Source organism: Polypterus senegalus, chromosome 10 (assembly GCF_016835505.1).
Source record: "Polypterus senegalus isolate Bchr_013 chromosome 10, ASM1683550v1, whole genome shotgun sequence".
Lineage (NCBI taxonomy): Eukaryota > Metazoa > Chordata > Cladistia > Polypteriformes > Polypteridae > Polypterus > Polypterus senegalus.
Genome location: NC_053163.1, coordinates 22531655 through 22549906, shown reverse-complemented (window position 1 = coordinate 22549906; position 18252 = coordinate 22531655). Strand labels below are relative to the sequence as shown.

The following is an 18252-nucleotide window of genomic DNA, read 5'->3' as shown; positions in this document are numbered from 1 at the left end:
TCTACGTATAATTCTGCCAAGAATTATATAGTACCATTAACACCGTACTGCAGAATAACGTGCAGTGAATACAGTTCACTTAATCATTCCTAGTTTTCATCCTCTTTCTCTGTATGTTTAGCATTCATTTGCTCAGAGGTTGATGCGCTTGCTGCTTCCGGAGCAGCTCTTCTTTCTCCACCCTAGCGGCACACTTCTTCTCTTCTTTTGTCGGCATCTTTTCTCATTAAAACTGATTAAGTCAGTGTTTGTGTTGCAATTACTTAGTACGTTTTCTTTAATTTTTCACTTAAACTGGCACTTAAGTGTTCAATCTCCCTCAAGAATGATTAAAGATATGAAGAGGTAGGGGAAGTGACCGCAAGGTAGTAGGGAATGAGAACAGCACCCATACGCATGCGCCACAAGGCTGCCCTGTTGCTTGCTGCCGAGTTGATTCTACAATAAAATAAAATAAAAATAAAAAGAGTATTAAAAATCATCACCCGAAAGCAGATAGTAGACGTCACATAGTATATGTGTACCAAATTTCAAGTCAATAGGTGAAACGATTTGCGAGCTACAGGTGATTTAAAATCCTGGACAGACAAACGAACAGCCATGGTAGCATATTATATAAGAAGATATAAAGATCCATACATGGAATTTCTCAGGTGTAATATGTGTTGTTTAATTCAACTACTTATCCATTGTTTGTTGTCCTCCCACTTAGCGTACTCTTAGAGACTGTTAGAGTTTTGAAACAGGCCGCATATCTGCCTCAAAATGGCTGCCAAGACTGACTTGTCTTCATCGTGGTCTTCTCTTCAAGGCCAGATGGTGAGGGAGAGAGAGAACCAGTAAGATGTTGTGGTACAAAATGGCTTCCAGGTCAAAACCAATCATAAACAGCCATACTTCAGGTTAATACAATTAGTTTACCAGTCCCTTCCTGGGACATTTACCAATGAAAGTACTCAGGTACAACTTGTCCCCAGCTGCTTTGTTTTGGCAGGTTATGGCCTTCCTGCAGTGGAGGACTTATAGACTTATGTACGTCCAAACACAGTCACCCTTACCAAACTGGTTTGAAGAAACACTCCACACCCATAAATTTCACATTCTGAGTCAGTCCCAAAGACTGGGGAGTGTGTGAGTAACAGGTGAGTGTATTTGAGAATTGGTCAGGTAAACATCAAAGCACTGTTGTTCTCATCGGTGAAGTAAAACATGCCTCCTGAAACACAATCTAATATTACACTAGCTGTGTTTAGCTACAAGTAAAAACCATGCCAGTCCTAGAAATCAACTGACACCATTTTTACTGGTTAAAAATGTGATTTCCAAAAAAACATCAATCTGATTTTTATTATTATTATCATATACTTCCCTCTATGACACAAATTCTGTTCAATTTGATATCTAAATCTCTTCATTGCTGGGTGAAGCACTTTAAGCACTTTGAGCTACTGTTTGTATGAAAATGTGCTATATAAATAAATGTTGTTGTTGTTGTTGTTGAATGAGTCTCCATTCTATTCTTTTAAATTACATTCTAAATGTATGTTCTCATTTTTAGACCAAATTGTACATGTAAACCAGAAATCGGTAATAATACTTAGGTAGAAAAAGTCAAACCCATTTATTACAGTTACAAGTCGCACAGGCAGAGCCTATTGCAACAAAATCGAATACAAGGCAAAATGGGTAGTACAAAAAAGAGGATATATTAATTTGAAAAGAACTATAAATATGCAAATCATTTTAACAGGACAGGACCATGATGCAGTGGTTATCACTATGGCCTAAACATGGTATGATTCATTTACATAAAACATTTAGCCTGTCCCGATTGTGCAAGTTGGCTTCACTTATATATGTAAAGTTCTGCTTTCTAGCCTGACTTAAATTAAGTGAATCTCTTTTAAGGTGAGATCTACAGTATTATTATTATTATTACTAACATTAGTCCTCTTCACTGTTCACACAATCAACCATAACAAAATCTGGGCAGAATGGCCACCATATGCCTAATTTCTTTCAGCTGCTCCAGGAACATCATTTTGCCTTTTTAGCTCACTACAAAGACCTTGATAACAAAGGTAAATAAGAAAATGAAGACAGACCCATTGATTGAAAGCTTCACATAAGGTCTTACCTCACTTCTCCACCAGTCTAGTACAATGTCTGCACAATTGCAACCACAGCACAAATTTGTTTGTCAATCTCACAATATCCCTTCTCTAACTTGTTAATAAGACCTCCAGGTACTCTTCCACTTGGAGCAGGGGCTCATCCCTTACTTGTAGACACATCCGAGTGGAATCCACATTTCTCCTTCTGAGTCTGAGGTTCAGCTGTTCTAGGATCTCAGCAAGCTTGATAACTGACACATACACACACTCTCTTGCTTCATTTTTGGAAAAAAGACCATCTCAGTTTGGTACTTCTGAGGAAGCTGTCCCTGCCTTCCACACAAGACTGAAGAGGTATGGTATCAAAATACACACACAGCTTTTAAGATGTGGTCAGATTTCTTCTAATCTGTGCTAGTTTTAAATAACAGATTATCAGCCTTGTGTTAAATGTTGACATAAAAGGACTTTTAGGTCTCATTAACTAAGGGCAGGATTGTCTACAGGAATTGTGTCTGATATCAGGTATCATGTTTATGCTGTGCATGTATTAACAAATGTGCTTTATTTTAACCTGAAATAATGCCATAAAGTTGTTTTGAAGAAATCGTTCAGTGGAGAGATCAGCTTGATCCGCCCGACTCATAAAGCAGGAGCACCAGGTGACTGTCCTTTAGGACTGTTTGCGTCAATCTGTATAGTATCATGATTCACAGGGGGGAAGGTGTATTTGCAACTTAAGGATTTCTCAGGAAATGAAACTAAAATCTACTTAGACACTAAAGCGGAAGAACTGGTTACTGAATCTCTACTCTAACCAAATTCACCTGCTGCTGTACCCTGAGGCAAAAAGCAAAACTTTAAACAAATAAAGATGACATCTCTCTCTGGATTGGATAAAAGGTGATTGGACAGAACGTTGTAGAAAAACAAACTCGACTAAATAAAACACCAGAATTCACAAGCTGCGCCGAGAAGGATCATCATAACAGTTTTAGTCTTCAATTTATAGCTTTGTACTAGTAAGAAATAAAGTAGGAAATTTTGTGGCTGATACCTGCTGAAGACTGCTTGCTAAATACACATCAGAAAAATGCAGAATTGTAAGTCACTGCTAAAAAATACATATGTTTTGACTTTCTTTTGGTTGCTCTTCCTTGCTCTGGGTTTTAAATATGTACACCTTATGTTCATGGATGCTTAATTTAGCATTTCATAAGTGTAACTGGGTGATATGTGATATGAATTCTGGTAGACACTGCATAGAGTGTGTGACTGAAAACCTACCTCTAAATAACCGAGATAAAGAATACTCAAAGAAAGTGTTGAGAAAAATTAATGTATTAAGTACGATATACAAAACATCATATTTGAATGTCATATTTGTTCCAGTTCAATGTAACAGAAATTGTCTAGTCGTGTACTGTTACACAACACGTAGCATAAAGATATTAGAAATAAAAATATTCCAGGAAGTTATGACTCGGTGTCTTGCAACAAAAAGTTATTGTTTCAGTTGTTGGATTGTTTTTAAGTTAATATTAATAGATTGTATGTAAATAGACATGCATAGAATTTGTCATGTTAAACATTTAGACATTAATTTAACTAGTTAACCAGTCGTTAAGTAGTTTGTGGTTCTACTCTACTCTATAGAGTCCTCCACAGACATCGGGCTTCATGTGCTCCAGCTGTTTCTTGGCAGAATTATATGTAAAAAATAAAACATTATCTTCATATCCTTTGCTTCTTAGAAAGTAGAGAAACGTGTAAAAAGTGTTTTCCATGGTTATAGAACTGCTTGGCTTTGTTTCAGAAGCTTAGCGGCTCATTAATGTAGTATTAAGCTATTATTATGCAAAGTCTGCATATGTAAACTTAACATTAGTGCTAATAATAAAGACATACATACTAATAACAGATGGCACATTTGATTGCCATGAATGGAAGCTCTTTGTGAATTTTTCTAATTGTAATAAATCTTTCTTGTTGAATGGTTGAATTTTTTTCAGAGTTTTTGAATCTTGGAGAATTTACTTTCACTTTCATTTTTTTACTATCCTCTTATTCTTGTGCTTATTATTTTATTGTCGTGTTTTGTAATTCCTAAGAAATCTTGTTTATATAGACTCCATGACGCATTAGCCATCATTAGGCAGCATGGCCTCAGAAGTCACTTTGCGTGACATTATGTAAGCTGTTGTCACATGTGTATCTGTGTCTACATTTGTAGATACCAATCAGGAACTTTTCTTCTGATCTCCTGCACAGACTGTAGTCTTTGACTTAATGATCATGCACTGGGCTTAATTATGTTAGTTTGGCTCCCCAGTTTTATGTCTTGCTAGGTCTTTTGACTTGTTTTATTCTTCTAATCTCTACCAGTGGTCAATGTTGTCATCTACTCATTCTGTGACAGTACGCTGACTGGTAGGTGCCACTATCAGTGTATTTTACACATTTTATGTAATTCTTCATGTCACCATTATTTGTTTGTGACACTGTGGTGAAGGCTCTGCATGCTGTTGAGCTGTCCTCTTCAACACTGTGTGGAGATCAAGGACATTACCTCTGGACAGGCAAAATAGGGTCATAGGCCTAGGAAGGCCTAGGTCATGGTTCTGGAAAAGAGGATTCAGCTGTTGGTCGAGCCTGAGATTCAGGAGGAACAAGGCATATTTTGTCCAATATGTGGAGCACTGGACTAGCTTTTACACTCACATGGATACTGGAGGGTTGGTGGGAGTATTCCCAACCAGTCTATGTGTTTTTGTGGACTTGGAAAAGACTTACGACCGTCTCCCTCAGGGTAAGTTGGAATATGGGGTAACAGACCAGCTGTGGCATGCTATTCAGTTCCTGTACCACAGCAGTAAAATATTGGTTTGCATTGCTGGCAATAAGTCAGACTCTTTTTGGTGGGTGTGAGACTCCACCAGGGCTGTCCTTTATCAATGACTCTGTTCATAATTTTTATGGGCAGAATTTCTAGGTGGCGCTAAGGAGTGAAAGGTGTCCAGTTCAGTGTCCACAGGATGGAATCTCTGCTTGTGGTCCTGTTGGCTTCATCAGGTTGTAAACTAAGACCTGCAATGGAGTGGTTTGCAGCTGTGTGTGATGCGGCCGGGATGAGGATCAGCACCTCCAAGTCTAACATTATGGTTTTAAGATGGGAAAGGTCAGAGTGCCCTTTCCAGGTCAGGGATAAGGTGCTGCCTACAGAGGAGGAGTTTAAGCATCTCCTGATCATGTTGACGATTGAAAGAAGAAAGAAGCAGGGGATCTACAGGAGGAACTGAGCAGCATCCACAGTCACATGGACATTGTACCAATCAGTCATGGTGAAGAGGAAAGCTAAGCCAAAAGGCGAGGCTCTTGATTTGCAAGTTGAGAAATGTTTCAAATCCTCGTCTATGGTCATGAGTTTTGGGTAATGACTGAAAGAACTAGATTGTAGACACAAGCAGAACAATTGAGTTTCGTTCGCAGGGCACCTGGGATCTGTGATAGGATGAGAAACAAAGACATTTGGGAGGTGCTTAAAATAGAACTACTGCTTCTCTGTCACCAACAGGAGACAATTGAGGATATTCAGGTATTTAATTTGGGTGGGAGGATACCTTGGGACAACCTCAGGACACACTGAAGAGATTATATCTTTCGGCTGGATTGGGAACACCCAGAGAAGGTTAAGGAGGTGGCAGGGAAAGGGATGTCTGGACATCATTGCTTAGACTGCGGCCCCCACAACACAGACCTGGATAAGCAGCAGAAAATATATGGGTAGATGGAATGTAGTGAAATGGTTAATACCGATGCTTTAGCATTCTAGGGGTGTGGGTTCAAATCCTGACCAAGCATTAGTCCATGTGGATATCATGCTCACCGTGTACACATTGTGTTTCTCACTTTCCTTGAATATGTATAAGACATGTACATTCACCTGACTGGTGCACTCCAAAGTAAACTGGCACCTGCACGCTACAATATAATAGCAGATTGGTAATATAAAAATAAATATGGATTTGAAATGATAACATAAATGAGGTTTACTATTTTAGTGTAGACATTACAAAGTCTTTTATTAGTCTCCATAATTCTCACAGTTCCACTCAAAAGTTATAAGATAATTTCTTATTCTAACCATCACTATTTTAATTTTTTCATTTCAGTTCATTGTTCTGGATGTACTGACATTATCTGGTACAACTGGACACCAGCTCTTTGTATACACACTGAAACTAACACCCAAACTCACTTCCACTGTACTCTCTAGACTTGACAATGCTACTTCTACTGTCTCTACTGTTTTAGATTTGATAATGTCTGGGGCAAAAAAATTAAATTTTACAGTTTGTTAAATAAGAATTTTGAATGTGTGAAGAATATAGGATTATTTGGATAAGATGCAGCTTTTAAATGGATACATTGTGTAAAGAGGATTAAAAAGCTCATAAGGGAAAACTAGCATTTTTTAATTGAGAATTGAAGCAGGACTTTAACAGGCCAGTGACTTCTTTGGGTAGAAGATTTGATCAGTGAGCACTTGACAACAAGAATAAGTACATGTTTTTCAAAAGGAATAGGATATTGGGAAGTATACGAATATAAGAGAAAATACTGCAACAGTGTTAATACGATTAAATTGTACAAGATTTAAGCTCACATAAATTAACAAGTGTGTATATGTTTGTAAGAGGACCTGAAATAATGGCTTTGGACCTTTTCAGCTAAAAGTAGCTTCACTGACAAGTAACAGGATCGTTGAAAATTATCAGTTGACTAACTTTGGCTGATCCAACTAGGGCTAAATCTTGCATGATCAGTCACTAAACCACTATAATAAATAGAGGATATGGATGTTTTCCTCAGGTTAGCCACTGGTGGCTTCCCAGTATTCACAAGCGTCACAACTGGCCTTAGGAAAAATGTGGTGCAATATCTTGTACTTTAAAGGACCTTAGCTGGATGTAGAAAATAAAGACTGCAACACCTAAAACATCAAACAAACTATATGATGTGGAGCTGCTGTATGGACTTGGATTTGAATCATTCCAGTTGTATGGTTTCTTCTGTTTTAACGTCTAGTGCTTGTTGTGTCTGGTTTCTCTGTTACTAAACATAAGTTCAGATTGAAAAAAGTTTGGGTATTATCCCACTGAAACTGCCTTGTTGTTTAGTAACACAAGCAATTTCTAAAGAGTTAGATATTCTATAAGATGAGGGATTAAGATACTTATTAAGATTCTGTAGGACACTAACCAAGGTCATAAGTATTAAAAGGTCCAGAAATATAATGATCTGTGTCATTAAGATTAAGTCAGTACAGAGAAAGCAAACAGGGAACAGATGATGGCCTGTGATACCGGCAGGAATAGACACTTGGCCTTTGTAAAAGTATTCGCTGCAAGCCTTTCAAGGGTAGCCAGTCCTTGTTAGGAACAGTACAGCCCTGGCATTGAAACTGAGAGCAAGACAAGTATCAGCCATTGTAAAGGCATTTCAGAGGTCCAGTGCTGAATCCTTTCCAAAGTCAAAATTCATACAAACATAAAAAGATGTTTTACTGTCTAAAATACTTTCAGATATGTATAATCAATGAAAGCTCTGATTATCCTTCTATTTTCGATGTAATTTTGCTGAACAATCTAAAATGTGACCATACTAAATTTATGAATAATAAAGCAAACTTTAAAAATGTTTCCAAAAGAAGCAATAATCAACCATTTTTATACATAAAAATACTCTGAAAATATAAGTACGTCTATTGCAATTGCTCATAAACCCTTCTACGTTTTCTTCTGGTAACATTTGAAGAGCTTCTTTCAAAAGACCGTGTAAAGAAATATGAATGACTGTTTATGATATAAATAATAAAGAGCTTACAAATTTAAAAAAAACATATTTTATTTAACACTGTCTGTTTATTCCTAGATAACACCAAGATGAAAGAACTTGCAAAAACTGGAAAAATAGAGATAAAAGGTAAAAAAATGAATACAAACATAATATGATGTGATTTCTGACTACTGTGCATACAATGTCACTCTCTCCCTCTCAGTTCTCTCTACTCTGCTCTTCTGTCTTTTATATGATTCAGTTCAGTGAAGACCAGGACTACGAGGAATCATAGCAATACTTAAACACAAGATGCCTTAAGCATACACTTAACATCTTGACCTCAGAGTCTTTTTATGCAATAATTTGTCACATTTGTCTAAGTGTGTTTTGGTTTAATTGGTTGTTAAGGAAATATTTTGAAATAGGTGCCCATTTTCCCTTGAGCATGAGACTAGAGCAGAGGGAGACATACAGTACGACCTTACAGCAAGTCCAGTAGGAGCCCTGTGTGCTGCAATGTTAGCACTGAGCTCTGTATCTTAGTGACAGAGGATGTCATAAATTCTTGTTTGGGAGGTATGGTGTATGAAAACACAGCACATTAGGAGCTTCCAAAAACAAAAATAAACAGCCCAGTGAGTTCAACATATGAGAAGAAACTGAGCGAGAGAATGGAAGGTCTGTGTCACGCTCACTCCTTCTCATGTCGTCTTTTTAACGTGTTACCTCCAGGCTATGTAAAGTTGAACTTGTCTTTACTTTGCATAAAACAAGGTACTTCAGTACCAAAAGTCCTCCAGTTACTGCTTAGACAAAAAAGGAATGAAATTACAGGGACTCAGACTTCTTCTTCTTCTTCTTCTTAAATATTGATTTACTGTATTGATACCATTGATATATCGAGATCAGTTACAAGTGGAAGTGTCCCAAATGAATTTCCCTTTTCACTTCTAATCTTCTAGTATATTAAAATGTAACCATTAAAATGGCTTTGTGAAGTGTAATGCAATTAAACACATTAGAATTGTATTAAATATCATACCTTTGTCTTCCACAGTAAAATCTTACAGTTTCTGACTTTACTTATAAAGAAAAGACCTCACAAGAGGCTAGTGCTCAAGTGATTTGTGAACAACACATTTCAGTTTTGATTTTATGTTTGTTACAACTTTTCATTATGATTTGTAACTAAATCAATTTTGGGAGCAATTTAACCTGAACCTGTCAACGACTTGTCAATTTTGAACTCTGTTGAACATGTATATTTTATGAGTTGTGCAAACAATTGTAGCAGTTTATAAAAAAAAAAAGATTAACATGGTAATCTCACCACTAACTGCTCTTACTAAAAAGTCTTTTTGTGGAGCATGGAGGCACCAGAAGCCTTTACCTGATTCAATGTTTTGCTCACAGTTGTGCTAGTCCCCTGTCATCTAGATAGTTCTTTACCTTTTCACCTAAACATTGATACATCAAATATGGAGACTAGACCAATACTTTCACAACACTTTCCAGATACTGGAATGTAGTATCACGATTTCTTCTTCACCACTGGGAAGTTTCCCTTCCACTGGCCAGAATGATGATGTGGGGAAAAACTGTTAGCCATTATGTTAGCCTTGGATAAAGAGAGGCATTGGCTAAAGATGTTAAACAGATTCTTACAGTCTGTAAGTCTGAATGCAGGACAAGCTAGACGGACATTGCTCTTCGCCAATTTCATTTCATACTTCCCTACAGAACAGGTTTAAAAATTATACCAGTATAGTAACTTACTGGAGTTCCAATTCTTAAAAATACATGCAGACCATTAGAAAATATTGCTTCATTTTTAAGTATGTTCAGAAGGTGTTCAACATGAAAAGTTGCTGTAAAATAAAGGTTTAAAAGATCTGTGTATTTCAAATTGTGGCAGACAGTGACAGTGGTGGTGAAGGAACAAGCAATGCCCGTATGCCTTCTACTAAAAAAGACGAACTCTTTCATCTCAGACTGTGAAAAGCTTCCCTAAAAGTTCAGTTTAGTGGAAAGATTTATTTCAGACTTGCAAAACATCTTAAAGTCTTCTTTCCTTATCATTAAATGTTGTGATGATACATGTGGCAGATGCTTTAGTCCGAGGTCAGTACACACTGCATCTGTTCAAATGTAAATTGGTTATAGTTGGAGCATCAGTAAAATGCAAGCCATGGAGAGTTGAACACTATTATTCACAATACATTGACTTTTGAGTAGAATATAGAAAAAATCATTAAGAAGTGACAGAGAAGGCTTTCCATGTTTTTCCTAAAGAAATTAATGGTTTATGTGCTGATGCCAGAGTGTGACCCAAGAAAGACAGAGGAGCGATTGCAGTGATGATGCACGTCATATCAGTCCTGCCAGAAACACAGCACAGGCAGAAGTCTCGTTACTATGCAAGATGCCCCACTGGTGGACTGGGAGGTCGATGGTAATGGGACCTGACTCCTTTGTAAGCAAAGAGATAAGCCAGTGAAAGCTGCATTTAGGACAACAGAGATGGCTTGTCAGAAGTGATTCCAGAAATGTGGTTAGACTTTAAACAGCTCTGGTTTCAGATTGCTTTGAATGTTGGAAGGACAGTGAGACAAGAGAAGTACGTCTCCAGCACATTCATTAAATGTTGCCACACTACTTCTAAAACCAAAAGGATGCACTTGAATGTGCAAAAATTTTGTTTTAATTTTATTGTCACTGTATAATAAATAATAATAATTATTTCAAAGGCTACGGGTTGTACCTCCCTAGTGGTCAGACAGAAAGAAGTGACTTCTGGGAGGTTATGAATCACTTGCAGATATTGGGGAGGAACTGCAGATTTTCAACAGACATGGGATGTCTTCTGTGCATCATTCATACAAATTACTTGATTTATAATTGGGGAGGCAGAGGAACATTCTGGAGGGGCAATGAAAAGTGGGTTTAAACCCACTTGAAGACCAGATGCTCCATGAGTGGGAGAGAGGCCAGGAGGTGGAAGGAGTTCTCTGTGAGCTTTTGGAATTTAGAAAGTGGGCAACCACCCTACCTGGTTAGAGAGATCACAAAAAGTTACTGGTGAACCACTCTACATTTACAGTAGTGACAGAGAGAGAAGTAAAGAAGACAGCATGTGCTGAAAAAGCCATGACAGGCCCAATCACTGAAAACACCTGACTACATTAAAAGCCCTTGTGCTGTGAAAGAAAAAATCAGCCTTCATCAAAGAAACAAGAAATCAAAAATAAAAAAAGCTCAAAAACGAGAAAAAATAAGTGCAAATGAAAGAATTGCTTCAAATATTTAAGTAACTTTAAATATCAAAATAATAGTCTAATATCTCCAAAAGATCAACAGCACTAATGATCTGTCTGTTTTGACAGTGTCCCTGCCTAGATCACATGACCATGACCCCAACATCACACATCAGTCAGTGTATCCACAAAGTATTTGACCATGTCCAGTGAAGTCAAGCTGTAAAGGTCATCTTGTGACCATGAAAAACAGCAAACAAAGCAAAAACACAACACAGCCTGAAAAATGCTAACAAAATGTTGACATGCCTGAACAATTGTGGAGGGCCATTACAAAATCCCTACCATTGGTAAGTGGGTGTGAGTGACATGTTTGGGAAAGCCGGTCAATCCATTAGACAACATAGGGTGTCGCATAGGGCGCGTCATCTGAGGGGCATCATTTATGAAAGCAAATCTGCGAATACTCTAGACAGTGAGGGGACTCTGCTGATACTGTGTGCATGTTGTTACCCTCTGGGCACCATTTATGAAAGCAGAATTGTGCACATCTGTACACCAATGGCCGTGCACTCCTAAAAGTCCACATCATAAACACAAAGGGGCACAAGGGTCATTGAGGATCTAACAATACCCATTACCTGCTACGGACAACGAGGGCCGACATCCATCCATTCCACCTAGGCCTCCATATGGGCTTCAACTGACTCTGATGTTTGGACTCTAATGAAGTCTAAACTATAAATTCAATGTTGTTTTTAGTGGAAATCAAATGTTGTAGTGGCAGTATGAGCATTCGTTTTGTCTTTTTTTTTTTTTGCCTTTTATCATTTGTGTCACACTAACCCAGCCTCTTCAACCTTTGAAAACAGAGACATTTGAAAATGTATACTACTGAAAAATTAGCCATTACTGTCACCAACTGAACTGGAGTGTGAAGAGGAAAGTATCCTACAATCTATTCTTCTAATTTTAAATTATATAAACATAAACCTAGTAATTTTAAAATACACAGACTAACTGATGTCTTTGCCCCTATCCTAATGGAGTATCCATTGTGTTGATGTGTCCCATCAACTCCATCCTCTCCATTTCATATGCTCTACATTTCAGCAGTACTATTTTCTGATAATAATGTCTGCATGTCCCAGTATTATGTTTTCAAATTAAACAAATATCATTTAGTCCTGTATGGCCAAATGATTGTCACGCCACACAACATACAGAATATGCAGCTCGGTAGCAGCAGCTGTAAGCCAGCAGCTGATTCATCCGCATCTCCTTAGCATGCGTTCTGGCCCCAACCACACACACACAAGCATGCGGTAGAGACACAAAGTGGCGAGCATGAAGCGCACCCACCGTAGAGAGGGGTTGGGGGCAGGCAAGCGAAGCAAGTAGGATGCAAAGTCCATCCATTATCCAACCCGCTATATCCTAACCACAGGGTCACGAGAGTCTGCTGGATCCAATCCCAGCCAACACAGGGGAGCAAGTCCAGGAAACAAACCCCAGGCAGGGCACCAGCCCACCCCAAGGCCACACACACACACACACACACAAGCACACACTAGGGACAATTTAGAATCGCCAATGCACCCAACCTGCATGTCTTTGGTCTGTGGGAGGAAACCAGAGCACCGGAGGAAACCCGCAGACACGGGGAGAACATGCAACCTCCACACAGGGTGGACCCAGGAAGCAAACCCGGGTCTCCTAACTGCGAGGCAGCAGCGCTACCACTGCGCCACCGTGCCGACCAGGGCAAAGTCCCCTAGTATATATATATATATATATATATATATATATATATATATATATATATATATATATATATATAATCTTCTTATCCAATTAAATGTAACCTTCTTCTGAATGCCATAGAGACGCCTTCCTTTAATTTCTTTATCCCAGCTTTCTGGTCAGATTTAACATATAGCTTGTTTGATTCAAGCGTTTGCCTCCCCTTACTTTCTAGAATATTTAAATCAATATTTTTCTTTTTCAATGATTGGCGGGCTGTCTATAGTTTCATTTACTTCATGACTCCAAACAGCTTCAATGTGTCAGGCCAGAGCTCTCCTACTGCTTTGACCTAAATAGTCAGAGGGATGGCTCAGGCATTGTGATGTCAGGGAGGCCCGCCTCTTGATGCTCCACCCACAAGGGACACAGAAGATAAGTGAAGTTATATTGTTTGTTCATTTTGTAGTCTAATTTTATTAACTGCTTCTTTGCTTTACTGAAACAATTATTCTTTTTGTTTCGTTTTTTGTGTGTCAGGTATTACCCGAAAGTGTGGAAACATTTACTGGCAGAAGCAGCTAAAGAACAAAGAGAAAATAAAAGGAGAAAATCCTGTAAGAAAAAAATCCCAACAAAAATAAGCGGACCAAAAAGGTAATTTCACCGTCGGCAACTTTTAGCTAAAACAATGTTAACTTGATACAGAAAAATAAAGTGCAAGGCAACATGAGTAGGACAGTGCTGAAAAATCGTGGACTAGACATATTGGAATTAAAGGCTCCTTTTATTGAACAAAAATCTACTATAGTTGTGAGATAACAGGTGAGGCTGATAATGGAGGCTTTATTTGTTGAATTTCATATCAGCAGAGTTTTTATTTATTAAATAATTGGGAGCACTTTAGTTTAGGTATGGCCACCATGTGTATATTACTCAGATTACAATATAAAAGACCTTACCAAAGGCTTCTTTGGGTCTTTGTAACACTAACAAAGCATTAGTAAACAGTTTATTCATCTCTGCGATTTGACCTACTAACAAAATATCACTTTGGAGTGATCTGAGGTGGCTTAACTGAGACACTGAGACTCTTCATATTACATATACTGTATAGTATAAGACCTGTGAATCCTTTTTATTAGAAGTCATTTTACCATCATGTCAATACACCACACTGCACAGAGGTGAAGAACTGATGTACTGATGTTTCAGAAGTGTTATGAAGACCTAAAGAAGCCTCTGATGAGGTCTTCATACATAGAAGTAAATGAGAAATAGATGCAATTCTGCAGTACCTAAAATAAATTGTTATGAAATAATCATATTTTCATAACCTTTGCTTTTAGCTAAAATGATCTCACGGCAAGTCAATTTGCCATATTATTAGGCATCGTGAACAATAGTAAACAGAATCAATTTGCAGTTGCTCTTTTTATTTTCTTCATACCTGATATAGAGGAAAGCATTGTAAAGGCCTTCCTGAATATGATTGAATGATTTCTAGTGTGAGGTCTGTTTGTATGTTTGAATGGGTTCCCCAATTGCCATCAAATTTGCCCACTCTTATTACAATCTTAAAATGTTAGAACTGTATTGGTTGAGTAGAAAAATGGTTTGTGGAATCTTCCAGTGTTTAAAAAGATTTGAAAAACTGATGATAATTAAAATTCTTACAAACTTGAGTAAAAGACTTTTCAACATATTTAGTCTTTCTTACTCTTCCCTTATTTTACATTTGTCATGGAGGAAAGCTCCTGAGACTTTATATTTAGAAAAGTTCTTGGTCACCAGTCAGAATTCGCTTACAGCCTTGCCTCTCTCTGTCTCACTTTAACATGAGTGAGAAAGCCCTTGATTACAAACCTCCCTACTCAAGTCACCAGATGGGCTACTAACTTATAATTGCAACTGTAAATGTGTTACACTATATTATATTGCAGGCTCACTCACTCTCTATTCCTTACTGTAGCATTGGAAATAAAAGTAGGTGGAAATAAAACATCTACTTGTACAAATAAAGTATAATTTAGTCCTGTATGACCAATCCTTAGTCTTGATATTATAACCTCTTCCCTCCTCTTTCTTCTTCTCATCCAATTAAATGTAACCTTCCTTTGAATGCCATAGAGATGCCTTCCTTTAATTTCTTTATCCCAGCTATCTAGTCAGATTTAACATATAGCTTGTCTGATTAAAACGTTTGCCTCCCCTTACTTGCTAGAATATTTAAATCAATATTTTTCTTTTTCAATGATTGTTTGGCAGGGTTGTCTATAGTTTCATTTACTTCATGACTCCAAACAACTTCAATGTGTCAGGCCAGAGCTCTCCTACTGCTTTGACTTAAACCAGCATAGTGATGTCAGGAGGCCCCACCCTTGTAGGCTCCACCTACAAGGAACACAGAAGATAAGTGAAGTTAAAGGCACAGTAAATAATTAGCCAATGATAAACAAAATCACCAGAAATAACATAAAAGAATGAAAAATAATATTACAAAGTTAACAAAACCACAAAAACATCTAAATATATGTTAATACATAATAATCACCACTCTACCAAGTGTTAAATGTGGATTTAATGTATAAACTATAAGGCAAATATTGTTTGTTCATTTTAATAGTCTAACTTTAATAACTGCTTCTTTGCTTTACTGAAACAATTGTTCTTTTTGTTTCTTATTTTATGTGCCAGGTAAAAGAAGAAGGTATGGAAAGATTCACTGTCAAAAGCAGCAAAGAAACTCTTCAGTGAAAGCAAACTCCCTGTTATCTGTAGGGAAACAAAAGGAGTTCTCAGCAAAAATAGTCTGACCAAAAAGGTAATGTCACTGTAGACAAGATTTAGCTAAAACCGTTTTAACTTGATACAGAAAATAAAGTGCAAGGCAACAGAATGTGAAATAATTGCTTTTGTTGCTTGATGAGTAGGACAATTCTGTTTTCATTGAACAAAAATAAAAATAAATGCCTTATTTATAGATCTGACCATTAATTGGAGTATTTCTCATAATTTATATCTGCATAATTCATGATAAGCACTCACATCTTTTTTTTAACCACCAGTCATATGTATACAATCGATTTAGCTCAGACACTTTATTCTATGTGATCAGACGTGATAAACATGGAGCTGCCCATTGTCCTCATACTTAAGGTCTCTTACGACTTTTTTCAACTTTGCATACATTTAAATGTTATAAATGTCGATATATTTAGTGCTGTTTGGAAGTTCATTGTAATTCATTCACCTTTTGATAATTGTAGTCAAATAAAAATAAACCATAAACCTTCTAGTTCCATGCTTTTTAAATTCATTACCGTGTTCTTCTGGTTATTCACTTTCATGGCGATGAACTGAGACCACTGGTTGTTTTCATTTTTATTTATTTATTTATGTATTTTATTTTATTTACTTTTTATTGACTTTCGATGCACCAAACAGTCTGGTCACTTTACAGGGAGTGAATGTAGAGGTGGTCCACTCCTGCAGGAACTTGGGGTCTACATTAATGATAGGATGGACTGGTCTTGGGACACAGAGGAGCTGTATAAGAAAGTGCTGAGCAGGCTCTTCTTTCTTAGGAGACTGTTCCTTTAATATGGAAAGTGACATCTTCACATCTTCTATAACTCTGTAATGGTCAGTGTGGTGTGCTGAGCCGGTAATATCACTTCAACAGAGGCCCATCACATCAACAAGCTAATTAAAAGGGCAGACTCAGTTACAGACCACCTGGAGATTGTAACAAAGGAGAAAATAAAAACAAAACTGGAGTGCCATTATAAACAATGCTGCACATCCTCTCTCTGACTCAACAACACGGAGGACTTTCAGCTACAGGGTGTCCTTTATACCAAAAGGAATACACCTGCATAATGTCTCACTAGGACTAGGACTGCCAAGTCAGAACTTTGCTTTTTTACATTTTTTTTTTGCTTTATAGTAATTGAGTGCGTGTTCAGGCCAAAGTGTGTGTATATTTATTTAGTTGTTTGTTTGTTTTTTATTTATCTTTCTATTTATTTATTTATTTAAAGAGCTTCTGTAAAAGCCAAATTTCTCCTTGGGGATAAATAAAGTTTTATCTATCTATCATTAATAGAAAGAATTATTAAAGATAAGATTGAGCAACACTTGGCAAGGACAGGAGTTATTCTGAACAGTCAGCATGGGTTCAGAAGAGGGAGGTCGTGTTTTACTAACATGTTGGAATTCTATAAGGAGGCAACAAAAGGATACGATCAGAGCAGAGTAGATCATATTATTTATCGTGACTTTCAGAAAGCATTTGATAAGGTGCCACATGAGAGGTTGGGCATCAAACTAAAAGAAGTGGGAGTTCAGGGTGATGTTTTTAGATGGGTGCAGAATTGGCTCAGACACAGGAAGCAGAGGGTGATGGTGCGAGGAACCTTATCAGAGTTGGCTGATGTTAAGAGTGGTGTCCAGCAGGGGTCAGTGCTACAGCCACTGCTGTTTTTCATATTAATAAATGATTCAGATAGGAATATAAGTAACAAGATAGGTGGATTGGCAGATAATTTGTAATCCGTTAAATCAACACAGAAGAACTTGGACAGCAGACAGGCTTGGGCAGATTTGTAGCAGATGAAATTTAACTTCAGTAAATGTAAAGATTTACACAAAGTAAGTAAAAATGTTAGGTTTGAAAACACAATGGGTGGTCAGAAAATCGACAGTCCAACTTATGAGAAGGATTTAGGAGTCGTAGTGGACATGACACTATCAACTGCCAGCCAGTGTTCAGAAGCCATTAAGAAGGCAAACAAAATGTCAGGTTATGTAGCACAATGTGTGGAGTACAAGTCACAGGAGGTTCTGCTCAAGCTTTATAACTCACTGGTGAGGCCACATCTTGAGTACTAGGTGCAGTTTGGGTCTCCAGGCTACAAAGAGGACATAACAGCATAAGAAAAGGTTTCAGAGAAGAGCGACTAGGCTGATTCAGGGATACAGAGGATGAATTATGAGGAAAGATTTAAAGAGCTGAGCCTATACAGTTTAAGTAAAAGAAGATTAAGAGGAGACCTGATTAAAGTGTTATAAAATTGTGAAGGGAATTAGTCCAGTGGATCGAGACGGTGACTTTAAAATGAGTTTGTCAAGAACACGGGGACACAGTTGGAAACTTGTTAAGGGTGAATTTCACACAAACATTAGGAAGTTTTTCTTTACACAAATAACGATATACACTTGGAATAAACTACCATGTAATGTGGTAGACAGTAAGACTTTAGGGACTTTCAAAACTCGACTTGATGTTATTCTAGAAG

The 18252-nt window shown here is 37.5% G+C and overlaps 1 long non-coding RNA gene across 1 annotated transcript; it reads left to right on the top strand.

Moving 5' to 3' along the window:
* Nucleotides 1-2899: 2899 nt before the first annotated feature.
* Nucleotides 2900-13607, top strand: LOC120536930. Its single transcript, XR_005635227.1, has 3 exons — nt 2900-3217; nt 8049-8099; nt 13493-13607. It is a non-coding gene; the product is annotated as an uncharacterized LOC120536930 (long non-coding RNA).
* The last annotated feature ends 4645 nt before the right edge of the window (nt 13608-18252 follow it).